This window comes from Lepisma saccharinum, chromosome 7 (genome assembly GCF_977018435.1).
Source record: "Lepisma saccharinum chromosome 7, izLepSacc3.1, whole genome shotgun sequence".
Taxonomy (NCBI): Eukaryota; Metazoa; Arthropoda; class Insecta; order Zygentoma; family Lepismatidae; genus Lepisma; species Lepisma saccharinum.
In genome coordinates, this window is record NC_139235.1 from 69473890 (window position 1) to 69493191 (window position 19302).

The 19302-nt window shown below is 37.4% G+C and overlaps 1 protein-coding gene across 1 annotated transcript in view; it reads left to right on the forward strand.

Moving 5' to 3' along the window:
- Positions 1–3289: 3289 nt before the first annotated feature.
- The window catches only part of sn (fascin domain-containing protein singed), a 195240-nt gene continuing 179227 nt past the window's right edge, over positions 3290–19302 (forward strand). Inside the window, exon 1 of the mRNA XM_083125403.1 lies at positions 3290–3458. The gene's annotated coding sequence lies outside the window, so the exon portion shown is untranslated. The remainder of the gene's footprint in view (positions 3459–19302) is intronic.

The window sequence follows — 19302 nt, forward strand, 5'->3', positions numbered from 1 at the left end:
GATAATCTTAAGCAAAATTATTTGAGGGGCTCTGCCCCCACATCATTAACATTGGGGGGGGGGGCTCGAGCCCCCCAAGCCCCATGGAGTCGGCGCCTGTGCACATCACGCAAAACACCTTCCAGATGTTAGACAATGCTACAGGAAGTTATTACCGTAAGTAGTTTCTTGTGTAAAACTGAAGAAATCTGTCCGATGTATAGTAAATTAGTACCAAGAATAGTTTACAGGATTCTTTGTTGGGAAACCTGATGGTAAGAGACCAGTGGGAAGGCCAAGAGGAGGATGGAGGGATAACGTTGAGAAGGACCTAAAAGAAATCTGCAAGGATGGGAAAGATTGGATTGAACTTGCCCCAAATAGGGACAGATGGAATGCTTGTGTTGCTGCAGCCCAAAAACCTTCGGGTTTAAGTATGCTAGAGAGTATAATATACTTTTAATTAGCTCTGCATTGAAATTCCAGAAGTGTCCCTTTTTAATTTCATTACAATTTTTATATACCTATTATCTTGAAATATCAATATGGTATGCGAAATATCAACTTTATATTCATTCTACTAATAAGAAGGAATCACAATAATCACTACAATACTGAAGTGAATAAATTTTAATAAACCAGTTATGTATGAAAAAAGCTACAGAATTATTAAATTTCTAATGAGTGGCTTATCCTATTTAGAAATCCTCGTCCCACACATAAATTTTGCCACATTAATCAACGGAAAATATCAACAGAATCTGTAGATGCAATTGAGAAAAAAGTTATGTCACGAAGTATCCAGAAGACGACTTTGTTAGTTTGTTTTTAGGCCCACTTTTATGCTCAGATAGGCTAATCGGAACTAAACATACAGTTTAACGTGTAGTCCGAATCCGTGTGCATTGTGCTCCCACCAGAGGAGGGAGGAGTCGAGCACAGGACCTCTTCATTATAATGCGACAGCGTTATGCCATTGGCGAAAAATATACAGAAAGAACTCGCACCAAACGTGGCATTTTATCACCACAGAAGATGCGTCCATTTTAAGAGGGTGATGCCTGAGACAAATATTTGAGATTTTCGGAAAACAACGTCATTGTTCACGGAATTAGCTGCATTGATCCCCTAATGAAACGCTGTGCAATTGAAACTACCACCTCAACTTTCTAAGAGCTATGGACTAATGAAACTCAATTTTTGGTAGAGTAAGTTGTGGTTGATTTGTTTTATTTAAAGTCATTTTTCTGCTAATTTTGATAATGACGACGATAAGGTTCAATGGTGATTAGATGAAAGTGACGAAGGAGCGAAAACAAACACATGCTGACACTCAAAATACAAACTCTCATAAATTATTACTTTGACAGTGGTTCCAAGCGCCAGGGACTCGTTGCCCTGAAAGAATAAAGTTTCCAGGGTATGATGCACAGGATAGAGGTTGACATTCTAGTATGTTCGAAATGGTCACACCATACAACCCAAGTCATCTATGAAAAATAGATGAATTATTACTGGCACGGTGATCAACTTCGATGAATTCCTTGTGTCCTAAATCATTTTGTTACGTCAAAAAATATGTTCATGTAACCATACGTGTATTGCTTCTCCCGAATTAGTAACATGACAGTTCAGAAAACGAATAGCAACTTAGCTAATAATCTCTTCAATTCTGAACAGATTTTCAATCTTACTTGTTTATTACTTACGAGTGATATTTTGCATTTCATTAGCCTAGGAATACTTCCATGGACAGACAATAGATTAGAAAAGATAAAGAGGAAAACAAGAAAAGGAAAAGAAGTAAGAGGGAAATCGGGAGTGTAAGAGAGAGTGGGATACATACGTCTTACATACACATATATACTATATATGGTCTTACATTTATACTGCCGACCCTAATTTATCAATAAGGAGCTTCTGCACACCCGGTCGAAAATTTCTGGCGCCGCCCCTGTAGAACAGTGTCGCATAAATAGAAATGGTATGGAGACGAAACATTGAATTGTCTCGAGTTGTAAATGTCTGTCTCGTTATCGGTCTCGTCTCGAATTAACAGCGGTTTGTCTCACTCTCGACTCGATTTTTACAGGGTCCATCCTATAGAGATACGCCCTGGCATACTCAGGATTGTTCCTTTTGGGAGGGGGGCTTGAATTATAAAGGTGAATATTATATAGCTGTGTTAGATTAATTACCACTTAAAACATACGTTTTAGAAGTTGTTTATATCCATAAATGTAACCGGGGGACATTTTAGGGGAAGTTTGCATTTGCATCTTTGGTTTTACCCAAGATCTCTTTCTTTTGAATATTTTGCCTTTCTCAAAATTTCGAGAGGGCTGCAGCCCAGCTCCCCCTTCCCTGCGTTGCTAGTGCATATATGGTTCGGCTTTCACATACAATGGAAGATTCTTATAAAAAGAATTTAAGGGTCTGGCGGAAAGACTCTCCGGGAAAGAAGGGGTGGGGGTGGGAGGCACGAAAACCATCCGTTTAGTTCATTGATGATTTACTGGCATGAGGACTGTACCAAGGACGAAACTGTTGAAGGCTAAGGAATTGAGTTTTCAATTATTTTTTGGATGAAGGGAAGAATGGATATATTGATAATAGCCAAACTTTTTTTTTATTTAACGTGGAGGGTAACTGCTTTTCAAAGGTTGTGCCCACCCTGTCCCCTCTGTACCATTGGCGCTGAGAGCCTTTAATGTTACCACAAGGCGACCACGTTAAGTTAACATGGAGTGTAAAATCGAACATCATATATGTTGCACTGAGTTATAAGGGCGTTTACGCTCACCCTTTTCTATTACATTATGAGACAGTTCTTGACGTAGTCATATTTTGTATTTTTTGTTATTTAACGTTGCATTTCTTCCATTTATGGCTAATCGCGACAATGAGGATGAAATTGATGTTTATTTGTAAAAAGGACCGATTTGTGGCAAATTGCTGAATTTATTACATGATGGGAAAGTCTGTATAAACTGCAAGTGGGAGGGAACCCCCATATCCCTATTTGAGTACGCCATGCTACAAACAAATCTCTTCTCGTGCTTTTTCACCCCTCTTGAACAAACACATTAGTTAATAAAGGAAGAAAACACCATTATTAGCTTACAACGAGTCTCGCGCGCCTGTAATAAGTGGATCCGAAATTACTTCTACACTTACGAAGCAAGTTGAGGGTTTTCTTTGAATGGGCGAATTGTACGTGACGTCACGATCACGGCAGTCTCGGATTGGTTCGCAGGAACGTCATCGTCCTGCCGGCGTTTTCGTTGTGCGAGCAGCCGGCCAAGCGAGCGAGACAAACAGTCGTGTTGAGGTGTGGTTTAGTGACGGACGGACCGTTGTTCGATTGTTAGCAAGGAGAAAACTACAAGTTATTATACACAAATACAAAGAACAAGCCAGGGCTTGAATTAACTTCACCGGAAAATTAATATTCTGCTTCAGGGAAGCACGCGAAACAGGTAAGAATTTGATGTTTTTGATTTAATTTCGGTCTGACATTGAATTTTCTTTCGTGACTCCATGCTTGTTGTGTGTAGTGTTTCGATGCAGCGAGGTTAATGTGCTGCTGACAAAGAAAGTTAAGCCTAATACGCATAAAATAGCTGGAGCACGAAGTCTTCCTTATAAACAAAGTAAACATTTTGTCTGTTCCGTACCCATCAATAATCAAATAACAAAGGTAAGTTTCATTGTCATTACAATTGCAGTTTTAGCATTGGAGTGTGGTGGGTTGTTGTTGCAGCTTGACAGCCTAGCTGTTCTACAGCAGTTTGCACAATACAATATCATCCATGCAATAGTTTTATATACCGTGTAGTGCAAATATTTCACGGGTTTTGTAGTGAATGCCTAAAGAACTTTTATTTCGTAAATTATGTATGTTTTTATGCAAACCGATAAGATTCTCCAGTGCAAATGTTTTGGAATATTTGTCTAATAAACACTGGCTGATACGTTGAGGGTGATTTTAGTGTCACAGTGTATAATCTTTATATGCGAGAACTGACATGGTTTCTCACTGTTTGTGGTATTGTTCATTAGATGGTCTCATTCGATTTTACATTGTGTGATCGTTGTCAGTGTACAGAATGTACATTAATTCTTGTGAGAATTCTGAAGGTGATTGAAAATGACAGGCTACAAAGAGGTCAGCCAATAATGGAATTTCGTTTTGACATTTGCATTTGTCATGAGCTCTACTTTTAAATAAGTGAGGAATCATGAAAGTATCGAGTGAACAAATTACTTACAAATTCTGTTGTGAGCCAGTTCGATATACCCGTGGAGGTGCATAGTGGTTCGGTTTTGATTTGATTTTGATATGGGTCGGTTCCGGCTTTAAACTGTAGGTCCAGTCCCGAGTAGCCCATCTGTACATAAAGTGCTCTTAAACAATCAAACATATTCGATTTCCGGGTTTATTTATGAATGGTGGCATATGATGCTAATTTGAAATTATTCACAGTAGAGTAAACACTCAGTAGTATACCTAGAAATATATTAAATTGTGGAGAGGGGAGAAGTTAAGTTTCTAGTTTGTTGTCACTTTTTTGGTAATTGTTTTCCCTGATACTAGAAAGATGGCGTACCCAGGAATTTCGTAGGGGGAGGATATGGTTGGGTTATAGTCCCCATCAGACGTCTGGCCACGACACTGAGAACGTTATTTAGAGGCCTCCCCGATGGCGCAGTGGTAGTGTCGCCTTGTAATCGAGTGGTCCCGGGTTGGATACCCGGTGAGGGACATAGTGGTTCGGATCTCACTTTAAACTGTGTTCAGTCCCTATTAGCCTTACTGTGCATAAAGCGGACTTATAAAAAAAAAAAAACTCAACGTTATTTGGACAACTGTGGCCACTGTTTCTGTAAAGAAAAAACATATAATTTCCGTACGTATTTACAAGGTAAACTATACTGTTATGACCAGCCTTGAAGTAAGTTTTCTGGGGGGGGGAGATAAATTTTCTGTATGATTAGCGTCACTAAGATCATCTACTAAACAGATAGATGATTTAGAGAAGTCACTCTTTACACTGTATTTCTCATATCTAATAAAATTTTAACAAGGTATAAATGAGTGTGAACATTGTGGGGAAGGGAGTACGGGTGCAAGCGAGTATTCATCTACACTTGCGGCAGAAAGTGCCTTGCCCTCTCAAAGTCATTAGGTATAGGGAGATAGTTTTCAGTTCTTAATTCTGATCTCGCCAGGGGTTCCGGGTTCGAATTCCGCCTTGGACATGTATTTTCATTGTGAGCAACCCTTCATTATGTTAGTACTCATCGTCCCGATTAGTCAAAAGTGGCAGGAAAGCGACCCGAAATAACTGAAATGAAATAAAATTAATTCTGATTTGTATAATTTTTGTCGGACAACAGCAATAGAACGAAAGCCAACGGCTGTGTTTTCGTGTAGTATTTGGAGGTGGCATACTGATTCTGTCGTCACCTTGTAATCAAGGGATCCCCAAGCTACCATGTCTATTTGTCTAGGTACAAAGTGTACCTAGACAAAGTTCGTACCTCACTGAACTGTAGGTCCCTTCCCGAACTCCGGATTATCCTATCTGAGCATAGAGTGTGCTTAAAAACAAACTTTCCTTAAAATAGTACACCTGATTATGGGGACCAAACATTTGCTTTGGGAACAAGAATGACTTCTCTCAGTCTTGCAGTGTGATCATCGTAATAATCCTTTCATATCAAGTACAAAATATTACGTAATACAGCGAGATGATTTGGTTCAACTTTAATTTATATAATAGCCTATACTGGAAGTGCGCCATCTTCAGGGTCAACTACATTGTTTTTTTTACGGAAAGAAAAATCTAGGAATGTTGTTTCAGTATCATTGAGCCATAATAACGCTGTTTTGTTGTTAAATACTGTCGTGGTGGATGGAATGTCGTGAAGGACGTTATTTCACTTTTCCGGTAATTGAACTTAGTGTGTTGTTCTTACTTAAGCAGTCATGCATGCGTACATTCGTATCATAAAAATAAATAAACTTGCTTGTTTGTAGAAGTTCTGGTGCGTTTACTTTCAAAACAGTCAGGAAAGGAAAGCATGATAAGTTTAATGACAGGGGTTTCAGTTGAAAACCATTAGTTTCTTGCAATGTGTAGGTTGTCAAGTTAGTAAGGCGTCGGTCACCAACTACGTATTTAGGGGATCCAGGGAGCCTGACCCCCTCCCCAAAGTCCAAAATTAAATAAGCAAAATACTTTTTCGTGTTGCATAATACGAAGTTGATTTATTTCCGCTTAACGTACACAAACGTAAGGATTAGCCTGTGAATATACAGCTTTGCGTTAACAATGCCTGTGATAATTTGTGTACCACTATTAATAATACTACGTAAAAATGATGCTCAGAGGCTCTATTCTTAATCAGCTGGGCCTAACAACCTTTTTGCTTATCATATCCATTAAAACTTTTTGACATTCATTTCTTAGAACAGGCGTTTTTATGCAAATGTTAGTGATCAGTTAGCCAGATAATGAATACACGCTATTTTTTTCATGCAATAATAACATTTATTACCTATTTTATTATTACTTGTCAGGAATGTCTCTATTAATATATCCTTGCCATGGACGTCGGTAGGATTTTTTCCAGGGAGGGTCAAGCAAGGTATTTTTTTTGCAAGGGGACCAAAGGAGGCATATTTTCCCCCATAATAGAGATGCCCCTTAAAAAAATACTGCTACAGTCTGCCTATTATGTTCCTTCAACATCCTTATAATAATTAACATAAATTACTATGACAAATGCAATTATGTGTGAAATATAATACTTTTTAGGTGCGCATTCTGGCTGGACATCCATGATCCTTGCATAAGCAGGATTTGAGAATTCAACTTGCAAGTTATGTTACAAGTGGGAAGACTGGGTTAATGTAGACTTGAACAATCATACGAAGTAACATTTTTGTGGAAATCCATTGTGCTTGTGCAAGAAAAATGCCCTTGTACAGTGTCTCTCAAAAGTTTTAGGACAACGACATTTTAAACTAGGCAACCCAATTTACACAAGGCGTTGGTGGGTTGCGTGTAGAGCTAGGCTTAATTTCATGGTTGCCACATGCACAATAGATATTTATAAAATACGCGAAAGAAATAAAAACAAGTATTATTGTATAAAGTATTAAAAATATCACTATAATATCTCGTGTGACGAAATTCCTTCGCAAATAAAAAAAAAAAAATAGGTTTTCTAGTATTTCATCGCTGATGATATATTCAGAAAGGAAAAGAAATGAGAGAAAACGAGAGGTGACAAAGGACAGGAGAAAGAGAAAGCGAAAGGAGAAGACGAAAAGTAGAGGAGAGAAGAAAGAGAGGATAGACGAGGAGAGGAGATGTAGTGAGGAGAATGGAAAAAGATTCTAGGAGAGATGAACAAAGAAGAATAAAGAGAAGAAAACGAGATGAGAGAAGAGGAGACGAGAAGAGGGGAGTGGAGAGTAGAGTAAAGGAGAGAGAAAGAGAAGAACGAAAAGAGGAGGAGAAAAGTGCAGTCGAGTCGGAAATCTAAGACAGGAGAGGAGATACGAGGAGTGGAGATGAGTGGGATGGAGATAAGATGCGAGAAAAGTAGGGAAGGCGATATGTGATAAAAGCAGAGCAGAAGGAGAAGGAGAAGAGAAGAACAGAAGAAACTGAAGAGAAGAGGTAGTTGCAGAAAAAATCGTCTCAGCGTCAAGAATTGATGCATTGGTCAAATTGTCGACATGAAACATTCAATAACATTTTGAAATGTATTGGAGAATGTATTAGATCGGTGCGAAATACCCTTTGGCTTAGTTCAGAGCAAGATAAAATCTTCCAAGTAAGATCTTTGATTTTACCTGCGATTATACCACTAAAAGCATGAATGTAATTTTAATATTTATAAGAATTATCCAATTTTTGTCCACTTCTCGGTTCGTTGAAATGGAGATTTTGTAATTTAATATTTCCCCTCCCCCCATCGTTAATTCCAAACTGAATTATTCCGTTTCACACGGCGTGGACAATGAACACAATGGGATAGGTCTAAAACTTACGAAAATTTTCTGCCAACGGAAGGGTTTGAACCTACGACCATCAGATTGACAGTCCTACACTACCCTACAAGCTTTCGCTCCTGAAAGTAAGTAGAAGGAGCTGACCAATGTGAAATGTAGATGCAACTCTCCTCCTACATGTAATGTGCAAACAGTACTTGTTTGTAACAAAGAAAACGAAGGTAGTACGACTCGGCGAAAACATTTAATGGAGAATTTCACATGATGAGAACTTTTCATTCGATGTTTGCCGTTGTATCCTTGCATTGAACTCGAGTGGGAAAAGGGGTAAAATTAGTACGTCCTGTAGGCACAAATATAAATAGTTATTTCATTAATATTTTTCAATGTCTTTGAAGCAGTACACAGTTATCGTTAGAGTATCATAATTCACGATCTTATACATGAAAATATCGCTTTGAACGTGTCAAATCATTTATTTGTTTATTTTTTATAAATTCCTTATGCAGAACAATGTAGCCACTATACACTGCTATTACAAATAATGTTACCATGCTCTTGTTTGTAATAAAAGGAGAATTAAAAAAAGAACACCTCCTAAGGGGATTAAAAAAAAAGAAAAAGAACACCTAGCATGGAGGATCGAACCTGGGACCGCAATCAATGCTTTCAAGAACTCTAACCTATACACTACGTCCTTTGCTTCCCTTGGAGAAACAGTTCTTAATTATTCTGTCGCGTCAATATTGTAAACGTTGTCCTGCAAAAAGAAGTTCAATACTCTGATATAGCTCTGTACTTCTAGAATTACTCTATACACATGCATTTGAAAATTAACTCTGAATTTATTTCTTCGTTGTTAGTATATCTAAGCTTGTGAATATATTTTATTTGTAATTTTATAACGGTTACATGAACATCTAGGAAATAGTTCCTTATAATAACCTCAGGTTGACCAAGTTGCCAATACAAACAAATGAAATACAGATTGTCTTCGAGCTTACATTGTTAAAAAGGAGCGGGTACGCGTATTACTATCCCAATACTTATTCAATAAGGTTTCTTAGTTGTCAGAAATTATCACTTAAACTATTGCATGTTGAGCTAGTGCCCACCTAGCCGCCTCTGATGAAATCTATCATTCTTCAGATTCTCTTTAAAATTCGACTCTGGTCACTCGTAACTTGCTGGGTGCATCGACGGACAATGTTTTGCGATAAGAAGCGGCCTTGAATAGCGTGAGTGAGTCACTTTGAACGCGAGCAAACTACGCTACCAAGGTTGTCTGCCTTTGAAAACCAAGTCATTTTTTTTTTCACCGTTTCCGAACGCGATTGCTATTGTAGAAGTATATATTCTCACAAAAGAGCAAGAAAGAAAATTAGGCCAATGTTCTCCCTTCGTTTAAAACCAAATATTATCTATTAAACAAAAAGTTCACGATTGTCAATAAACCTATCTGAGCATTAGGATGTAAATAATAAATTTAATAGAAAGATTCTCCAAAATTTCTCTCCCACTGTCTACGTCACTAACGTCAGGCCAGTATCCATGTGGGTAATGGGGCCATGCCCCCTCGAACCCTGAAATATTTAAATGTGAACCTATCAATAACTACGAAAATAACATCGTCGATTTTAGAAATGTGTAAACATTTCAATTTTGTTCTTACATAAATGAATCTGTTTCTTGCGCAAAAGTCTTCAGGCTGCATATTGGATGGTTTTAGTTTTATAATGCAAGGCTAGCAGACGTTCCATTCACCGATTTAGTCAGGACAGTGCTCTACTTTCAATCCCTGAGCCGACTTTTTCGAACTGCAATCGTGATGCGAGAATGTCTCTTTGTTATTGTTGTTTTCTTAACTCACAATTAGACATGTTCTTTATTGTAATAATAATTCCTAGTACGCAACATTTAATTTATAAATATATTATTTTCTAAACATAGAATTATCATGACTTTTGAATCGCGCTCGCACTATTTGAACTATTTTGTAATATCTGTCTCTCTCTCTCTCTCTTATACACACACACACACACACACACACACACACACACACACACACACACACACACACACACACACACACACACACACACACACACATTAGGGTCTGGCCACTCCCTCAAAGAAATTCTGCGCACTGGCCTGGTCTACGTCAATGACATAAATGCAAGCAATACTTTTATTTATATTTAACCCAATGAAAGGAATGTGGAAGAATTTAAAAGAAAGAAGAAAGAGCGCTCTACTATAAAAATTGTTGTCCTTCGAGGAAGAAAAATAAGAAGGATTTACTCCAGCACCTTAACACAGTGTCCCACGAGTTTCTCTTGACTAATACTGTCAAGTGTGGAGAATAAAATTTTCCACCTGTTTAACAGTTGGGCTGAAAAGTTCGTAGGCTAACAGTAAAAAATATTTTTTTGACAAAATTCGATTTTATTATTCAATATAGTTGCCTTTGAGGGCGATAGAACGATTATAGCGGTCATACAATTTTTCGATGCCATTTTTATAGTACGATTTCTCTTTAGCCTCAAAATAGGCCTCAGTTTCGGCGTTTACCTCTTCATCAGTGCTAAATTTCTTTCCAGCGAGCATTCTTTTAAGGTCTGCAAACAGGAAAAAGTCACTGGGGGCCAGATCTGGAGAATATGGTGGATGGGGAAGCAATTCGTAGTCTAATTCATATAATTTTGCCATCGTTTTCATTGATTTGTGACACGGTGCATTGATCGATTGTGAGCACGCGCGGCACCCATTTTGCACACAGCTTTCGCATGTTCAAATATTCATGCACAATATGTCCAACACGTTCCTTTGATATTTTTAAAGTCTCAGCTATCTCGATCAACTTCATTTGTGGACTTTTTTGATGTTTTCGTCGGTAATAGCCTCTTTGGGGCGTCCACTGCGTGCATCGTCTTCGATGCTCATTTCGCCTCGTTTAAATTTAGCAAACCACTTCTCAACGGTTGATTTTCCTGGTGCAGAGTCCGAATAATGTTTATCAAGCCAAGCCTTGGCTTCAACAGTATTTTTTTTCGCCAAAAAGCAATGCTTTATTAACACACGAAATTCTTTTTTATCCATTTTTTCACAATAACAAAAGCTTCTTCACTCACAATGCTATATCTCACGAACTAATTATCCGGCAGCTGTGAAATTTATACACGTATCTTTTGAAGGTTAGTACTAAGTAAAAATCACATGGATTTAATTCTAGTAACGCCATCTATGAGTCAGCCTATGAACTTTTCAGTCCAACTGTTACGTCTAACGTTGCGCAGATTTGGTAGTTCGCAAACGGTGTAATTATTTCGTGTTACTTTACGCAACAGCAAATACATTTCATAAGACTGTTCTGAACACCAGACTTGCGTCAGTAAACAAGCATTTCGTCTGTTGCAGTATCACAGAAAAAGAACATCATCCTGCAATGTTCAAGCCTCTAGATATTTTTCATTAATAATGTCTAATCACAATAATAAGTTAGAAGTAATAACTCGCATTTTACAACTACCAATATTCTCGTTTTTCTTCATCACTTCGAAAATTATTTCTCGAAGATATGTGCTATACTACAAGAATGCAATTCAAAATCAAAGTAAAAGTTCAACTACATGTATACCCAACGACATTTACAATATTGGAGGGACAGAATACTTAAAAACTGTTGTTTCAATCGAAGGTAAGGGCGTGGTGTAGTGGTGAGAGTTGTCAACTGGGTTGCTAGCGGTCCCACGTTCGATCCTCCTTGGGAGGTATTTTCTTTTTAATTCTCCTTTTATTATAAACAAGAGCATGGTAACATTATTTGTAATAGCAGTGTATAGTGGCTACATTGTTCTGCATATGGAATTTATAAAAAAATAAACAAATAAATGATTTGACACGTTCAAAGCGATATTTTCATGTATAAGATCGTGAATTATGATACTCTAACGATAACTGTGTACTGCTTCAAAGACATTGAAAAATATTAATGAAATAACTATTTATATTTGTGCCTACAGGACGTACTAATTTTACCCCTTTTCCCACTCGAGTTCAATGCAAGGATACAACGGCAAACATCGAATGAAAAGTTCTCATCATGTGAAATTCTCCATTAAATGTTTTCGCCGAGTCGTACTACCTTCGTTTTCTTTGTTACAAACAAGTACTGTTTGCACATTACATGTAGGAGGAGAGTTGCATCTACATTTCACATTGGTCAGCTCCTTCTACTTACTTTCAGGAGCGAAAGCTTGTAGGGTAGTGTAGGACTGTCAATCTGATGGTCGTAGGTTCAAACCCTTCCGTTGGCAGAAAATTTTCGTAAGTTTTAGACCTATCCCATTGTGTTCATTGTCCACGCCGTGTGAAACGGAATAATTCAGTTTGGAATTAACGATGGGGGGAGGGGAAATATTAAATTACAAAATCTCCATTTCAACGAACCGAGAAGTGGACAAAAATTGGATAATTCTTATAAATATTAAAATTACATTCATGCTTTTAGTGGTATAATCGCAGGTAAAATCAAAGATCTTACTTGGAAGATTTTATCTTGCTCTGAACTAAGCCAAAGGGTATTTCGCACCGATCTAATACATTCTCCAATACATTTCAAAATGTTATTGAATGTTTCATGTCGACAATTTGACCAATGCATCAATTCTTGACGCTGAGACGATTTTTTCTGCAACTACCTCTTCTCTTCAGTTTCTTCTGTTCTTCTCTTCTCCTTCTCCTTCTGCTCTGCTTTTATCACATATCGCCTTCCCTACTTTTCTCGCATCTTATCTCCATCCCACTCATCTCCACTCCTCGTATCTCCTCTCCTGTCTTAGATTTCCGACTCGACTGCACTTTTCTCCTCCTCTTTTCGTTCTTCTCTTTCTCTCTCCTTTACTCTACTCTCCACTCCCCTCTTCTCGTCTCCTCTTCTCTCATCTCGTTTTCTTCTCTTTATTCTTCTTTGTTCATCTCTCCTAGAATCTTTTTCCATTCTCCTCACTACATCTCCTCTCCTCGTCTATCCTCTCTTTCTTCTCTCCTCTACTTTTCGTCTTCTCCTTTCGCTTTCTCTTTCTCCTGTCCTTTGCCACCTCTCGTTTTCTCTCACTTCTTTTCCTTTCTGAATATATCATCAGCTATGAAATACTAGAAAACCTATTTTTTTTTTATTTGCGAAGGAATTTCGTCACACGAGATATTATAGTGACATTTTTAATACTTTATACAATAATACTTGTTTTTATTTCTTTCGCGTATTTTATAAATATCTATTGTGCATGTGGCAACCATGAAATTAAGCCTAGCTCTACACGCAACCCACCAACGCCTTGTGTAAATTGGGTTGCCTAGTTTAAAATGTCGTTGTCCTAAAACTTTTGAGAGACACTGTACATCTGCTTTTCAGTTCTTTTACGCAGTTGTATTTATTTCTGTGATGCGTTAGCCCTCAGAATGGAACACACAATCACCACATCCATAAACATATGGACAATCATTCCAACCACATTATATACGTACAAGTTTCCAGACTGATGCTAGCACAAATATTTCTCACGGATTACGCGAACCTTGCAAACGGAAGAACAAAATTCAAGGTCAACCGTGAGTACACACAGGTTTGATGTTTGAATATCAGAATGATCACGAATTGCTCATGTAGCATATTTGTCGTAGAGCACCGATCAAGAAACATGGAAAGTACCTCTTATGTAAGACTCGGTAGTGCCTTCCCGTACAATTACCGATATTTCAGGAACTCGGATAGCTACCCAAGTACCATTTAGTGCTTAGAAAGGCATGCTAAATACCAGCTTCTTGTTGTAATATAAACCACCATCGCTGGCCTGTCTCCATGCTAGAGTTGTTAATACTAATAAGCAGAGCCTGGAAGTTGATAATCATCTTTTTCATCCGAAACATGAGCACGATGATAAAAGTAATGGTAGATACTTTCTCTTCAGTTAGAATAAGAAAACGTTGCTTTCATTTGGCATTTTTTGCCCTTGTTGGGATTAGTGGTAATTTTTATGTATATTTGCAAACGTTTATTACATTTTAATGTATCTTTATATTTAGGTTTTTTAACTGCATTTTGTTCCTTCGCATTTGTTTATTGCGTTTTAATACAAACCCTTTCCCATTTGCTTAGCGAAGACATTTACGACAGGCAGGGAGTTACATGGTATTATCGAAGATGTAAACATACCGGTCTTGTCTGTGTAACGTTAACATTCTCATTTTGTTGAGGTAGGTTCGATTTAGGGTTACCAGACGTCCGGTTTTTTCCGGACATGTCCTACATTTTATCATTGTCTGGCGTCCGGGAGGAATTTGAAAAATATCATAAATGTCCTACATTTTGAGCGTCACATAATATTAATTAAGAAAATACGTAACAGAAAAAAAGTCATGCAAATTACAAGTCTATGGACTGCGCTTCCAAACTCAATAGTGAAATTTATTTTGATTCAGTCATTGCCCAAAAATAAAATAAAAGTTGTCCTACTAGAGAACCTGAGAGTACCTGAGCGGAATATCTTGCCTTCGGGTTTATACTGATGGAACAAGGTGTTTCCCATTTTCATTCAATATTTTGATTGTAAAGCCGGGGGGGGGGGGGGCAGTATAGAGAACAAAGTTATTGAGGGTGTCTACTAGTCCTGAAAGTCAAGAGAAAGTAAAGAAATCAACAAGTAGGGCTTGAAGTCAATAAAAAGTCGAGAAATTATTCTTGTGGTCAACAATTTTTGCTAATACATTTGCTATTTGATTTGGTTTATTTTACTTCACTTCTTCTCTCACCTTTTGGCTAATCTCGAAGATGAAGATGAATTATGGTAAGATAAGATGGATGAAGGGACAATCACAAACATATAGGGACGACCCCCCCCCCCCCACAAATCAAGCCTCACGTAAGAGTCCAAACGCCAGAGCCTCGCTAGTTTGTCAAATGCAGTCCACTTAATTACTAATTTCCAACTTTACCTAATTACTAATTTCCAACTTTACCTAATTACTAATTTCCAACTTTACCTAAGTAGGGGTTGATTAAATAAACGTTAAGAAAAACGAAGAAAAAGTTAAGAAAAGCCCTGAAAAAGTCTAGAATTTTGGGTAGAAATCCTGTTGTTTAACTAAAAACTGCCCAAGATGAAACTTTTGGAACCATTTCAAATTACGGTAATTTCTGAATATTTGTTTGCCATTGCAGGTCATAATGTAAATGTTGAGAGATAACTTTCATTCCATCAGTACAACGATCTCATGAAAAAAAAAATAATTTATAAATTCTGTAAAATGTTTCGGACTGGTCCCTATAATTTCAAAGAGTTTGACTGTCCATTCTAACATTAATTATATTTTGACTAAACCTGAAATTTTGAGAAAAATTGGCTTCTCTGAGAAGTACCAGTTAGAACATGTAGCGAGATGCATTGTTTAGTATGATTACAAGTTTTGAAATTTTGCATTTAAAATTTCATTAAGAATTAATTTTTTAAACTGAGAAGAAAGTGCGATTTTTAAATTACTTTCTAACGTGTTCTATAGAAATAAGTATTATTTATTGCGAATGTTTTGTGTCCTACATTTTGGGACAGCATGTCCTACATTTCCCTTGTAGCGATCTGGTAACCCTAGTTCGGTTCGGTTATGTAATTATGTTAGGTTTACATATTTGCCAACCCCACGGGATGTAAGTGGTGACCTTCGTTGAAGGACCCAAATGTCAACTTCGCTTCCACGTAGTACACCGCGCTAAATGCAATATTGCAGACAGACGGCTCTGACGCCTGGACCTGCAGTCAGTATAATCCTCTGCAGGTTGTTGTGTCCATACACAGGGTGTGACATTTTTGTTTTCGTTGGGAGCAGGCACGTATCTAGAAATATGTTTGGGGGGGTGTCCGAACCAAGTGTCTCAGGGATAATAATAGACCTATTATTATTAATAAAAATAATAATGTTTATATTAAAATAATTATAAATCAAATTAATACTAATTACAATACATAAATTCATATTATATTATTATTACACGATTAGGTAAAAAGACTGTATAAGAATAGAGATGTAAGAGTGCATATTCATTACGTAGCTAATCTGTAGTTAAGATCGGAATAATTTACATAAAAACAAGGGCCCTGGCAAATGAAATTAATGTCTAATAGATGAATAATTGAATATTTATCGAATAACAAAAATGATGTTACATGTAGTTGGAGAAAAGTAAGTTTCTGATTAAAATTTTATGCATATTATTTTGAGTAGTAGTATACATAAATCTTCTGTGTAATGTCATTCAAAGCCGAATGATTCCAATATAATCCTTGCCTTGTAAAAAGTTCTGAGGAAATTAATAACCATCGATTATGCAACAAATGCTAATATTTTCATTACTTAATTTTAGTACTTGGTGAGTCTTTCTGGGGGGTCCGGACCCCCTAAATACGTCCTTCGTGTCCTTCAAAGACCTCTGATTCCAATATAATCCTTGTCTTCCAATAAGTTCAGAGGAAATTATACAACAGCGGCTAAACGAATATATTTTTCATTATTTAATTTTAGTACTTGATAAACCTTTCGGGGGTGGTCCGGACCCCTCCCCCCTAAATACGTCCTTGGTTGGGAGAGTTTCTGTAATAGTGTTAGCAACACTTACAGATTGTCATTTGCATCACCAATGTACGCCGTTTACAGACATGGATAGCTGAAGCGGAGCTCAATGTGGCTGTGAGGGCGTTCTATAAAAATGGCCACTATGTTGCCGCTGCAAAACGAGAACATTGACGTTATTTTAATCTTGCGAGACATGGTCTTATTCCATCGACCAATGAAATCAGGATGTAGGTGAAGAACTTTGAAGCTACAGAAAATGCATTGAAGCAGAAACTGAGAGTTTCAGATATTCGAACGTGCCATGGACGATTTGCATCACAGATTGTCAGAGTGTCAACGACGAAATGGTGGTCAGCTACAGAACTAAATTTTCAAAATATGAACGCAACTGTGCATATTTAGCAAATGGCAATGTGTAAGGATGTAGTTGATGTGATTGTATTTTTTTAAAAAATAAAACGTAGTATTGGTTTCGTTGTATTTTTTTAAAGCCCATTTTTATGCCACGCCCTGTATGTGTGTCATTGTCCATTCATCCATCTCATCATATTCAACATCACTATTCATCCTCATCTTCGCGATTGGCCAAAAGTGGCACAAACTTGAAGTATAATAAACCAAATCAATCCAGTTGCCAACCCCACATATTTGCTCTGACTGTTATTGATGTTCGATTTGAATTTAAAACACCAAATCTCTGATAGTGTCGTGTACTTTTACAAGTACGTGATTATTTTGCTGTTTATGACAATTTCAAGTGTAGATTTTATTTTTCACGCCCGAGTACCGTTGATCCACATAATAGTTTTGTGGCGTTGCTCTACTGAGTATCACGCCAGCTTCAGAATGTTCTCAGATTACATTACGTGTGTAATATCACCCATAAGGTACATAACCCTAATCACCGAATTGTGTGAATGCTCTAGGCAGGGTGATTAAGTACATGGAACGGCCAAACAAATAATGTGTAAATGTTGGACGTTTAGGTTCCTGATTGAATGAGTAAGCTTTCGTGCAAGGGGACATCGTGCATCGCAGTAAATAAAATTTTGCAACTCTTTAAGGTCCATTATGTTTGTTAAATATTTGCTTACCTTTCATGGTTTAAGGGACAGGGAGGGGAGTCATCTGGCGTCACATCTCTATTGTTCCACGATGTTTGCTTTCGCCTTCATTGTGTGTTAGTGACCTTGTTAAAAATTCGTTTGTTGCAGTTGAGTGCAACAATGGATTCACAACAAACAATTCAGCAACCCATGTGGACTTGGATTTAGCACCTGCGCCCTTGTACAATCGTTTTTTTTCACAACCAAGCCTGTTTTCCAGAAGGGGTCTTTGCTGTACGAACGCTGGAAACATTTTGAAGGGGAGGGGAAGAGTAAGGGGGAACGATCATTCTCAGAAGTTCTAAGTTGATGCAAAATATTGTATTATGGTAATAATATCCCATAATTCCGTGGTCCACCCTGTCTGTGTCCTCTTTAGCATATCCACCAAGACCTTGCATCAGAATGCTGGCGAGTTATATTTTTCATATAGTAGTTTTTCAGATGGAAGAAATAAGCTGTGGTTGCCAACTCTGTGGACACTTTGATTGGTCCATTCACGTTTCGGGTTCGAGTCCCGACTTTGGCTTGGACGTTTCTTTGCGCGTGTCCCTCATGGGTGCGATTAGAGTATTAGATAAAAGTGACGTAAGATAAGAGAATTCAAAGACATAAGTTACATATATTTTTTATAAGTGCAAAGTTACATATATTTTTTATAAGTGCAAAGTATGATTTAGGACAGTGGTTCTCAACCATCCTTGGACTACTGCCCGTTAAATTATTTTCAAGAAGTCAATGCCGGATCCCAACTATTTTACACACATTAATTAACATGTACCCATGCAATTAAATATTACTGAATAAATTATGGCATAATCATAAAGAGTAACAATTCGATTATGTTGTTGGCAAATATAAAATTAGGTTTAATTCAGTTGTCAACCACTGGATCTAATGAAATCTTGTTGTTTCCTTAGTCAACGTCATCCCGGGTTCGAGTCCCGTCCTGAGCATGTTTGTTTTTTGTGAGTGTCCCTCCATCAATTTCAACAAATCATCACTCATTCTCACCGTCGAGATTAGGCAAAAGTGGAAGAAAAGCGACGCTAAATAACAAAATTACAAAGTACATATTAAGTGGTATTTTACACTGGTTTCTTAGTTGAATATTAATATGTATTCCTTTTATTGCAAGCAAATTTAAGTCTCCCAGATCATTTAGTGGCTGACGTTGTTATCAGTGGGTCCAGGGGTAGATTCCCAGTGATAGCACATGAGCAATGGTTTGGATCCTATTTTTAAACTGTAGGTCCAGTCCTGATTAACATCTTGGGTGTATCAAGTGGACTTAAAAGCGAACTTTAGTTTTGCAATTGAAGTTAGTAATGTAACGCTATGGGGGCAAATTCGCGCTACTGGAAGAAATAATTAAAATGCACTCACTGAATTAATGACATATTTATTATGTCTAAGTTTGGTTAACAAGAATATTATACTTAGCTATACTTAACCTACCTAATCTATCAATGACCTGATCTTAGTCTACATAATAGAAAGACATATTCGTGGGTAAACTTGTACTTAAGAATTGAGGTCTTACCCTCTAAGACACGAGTTGGG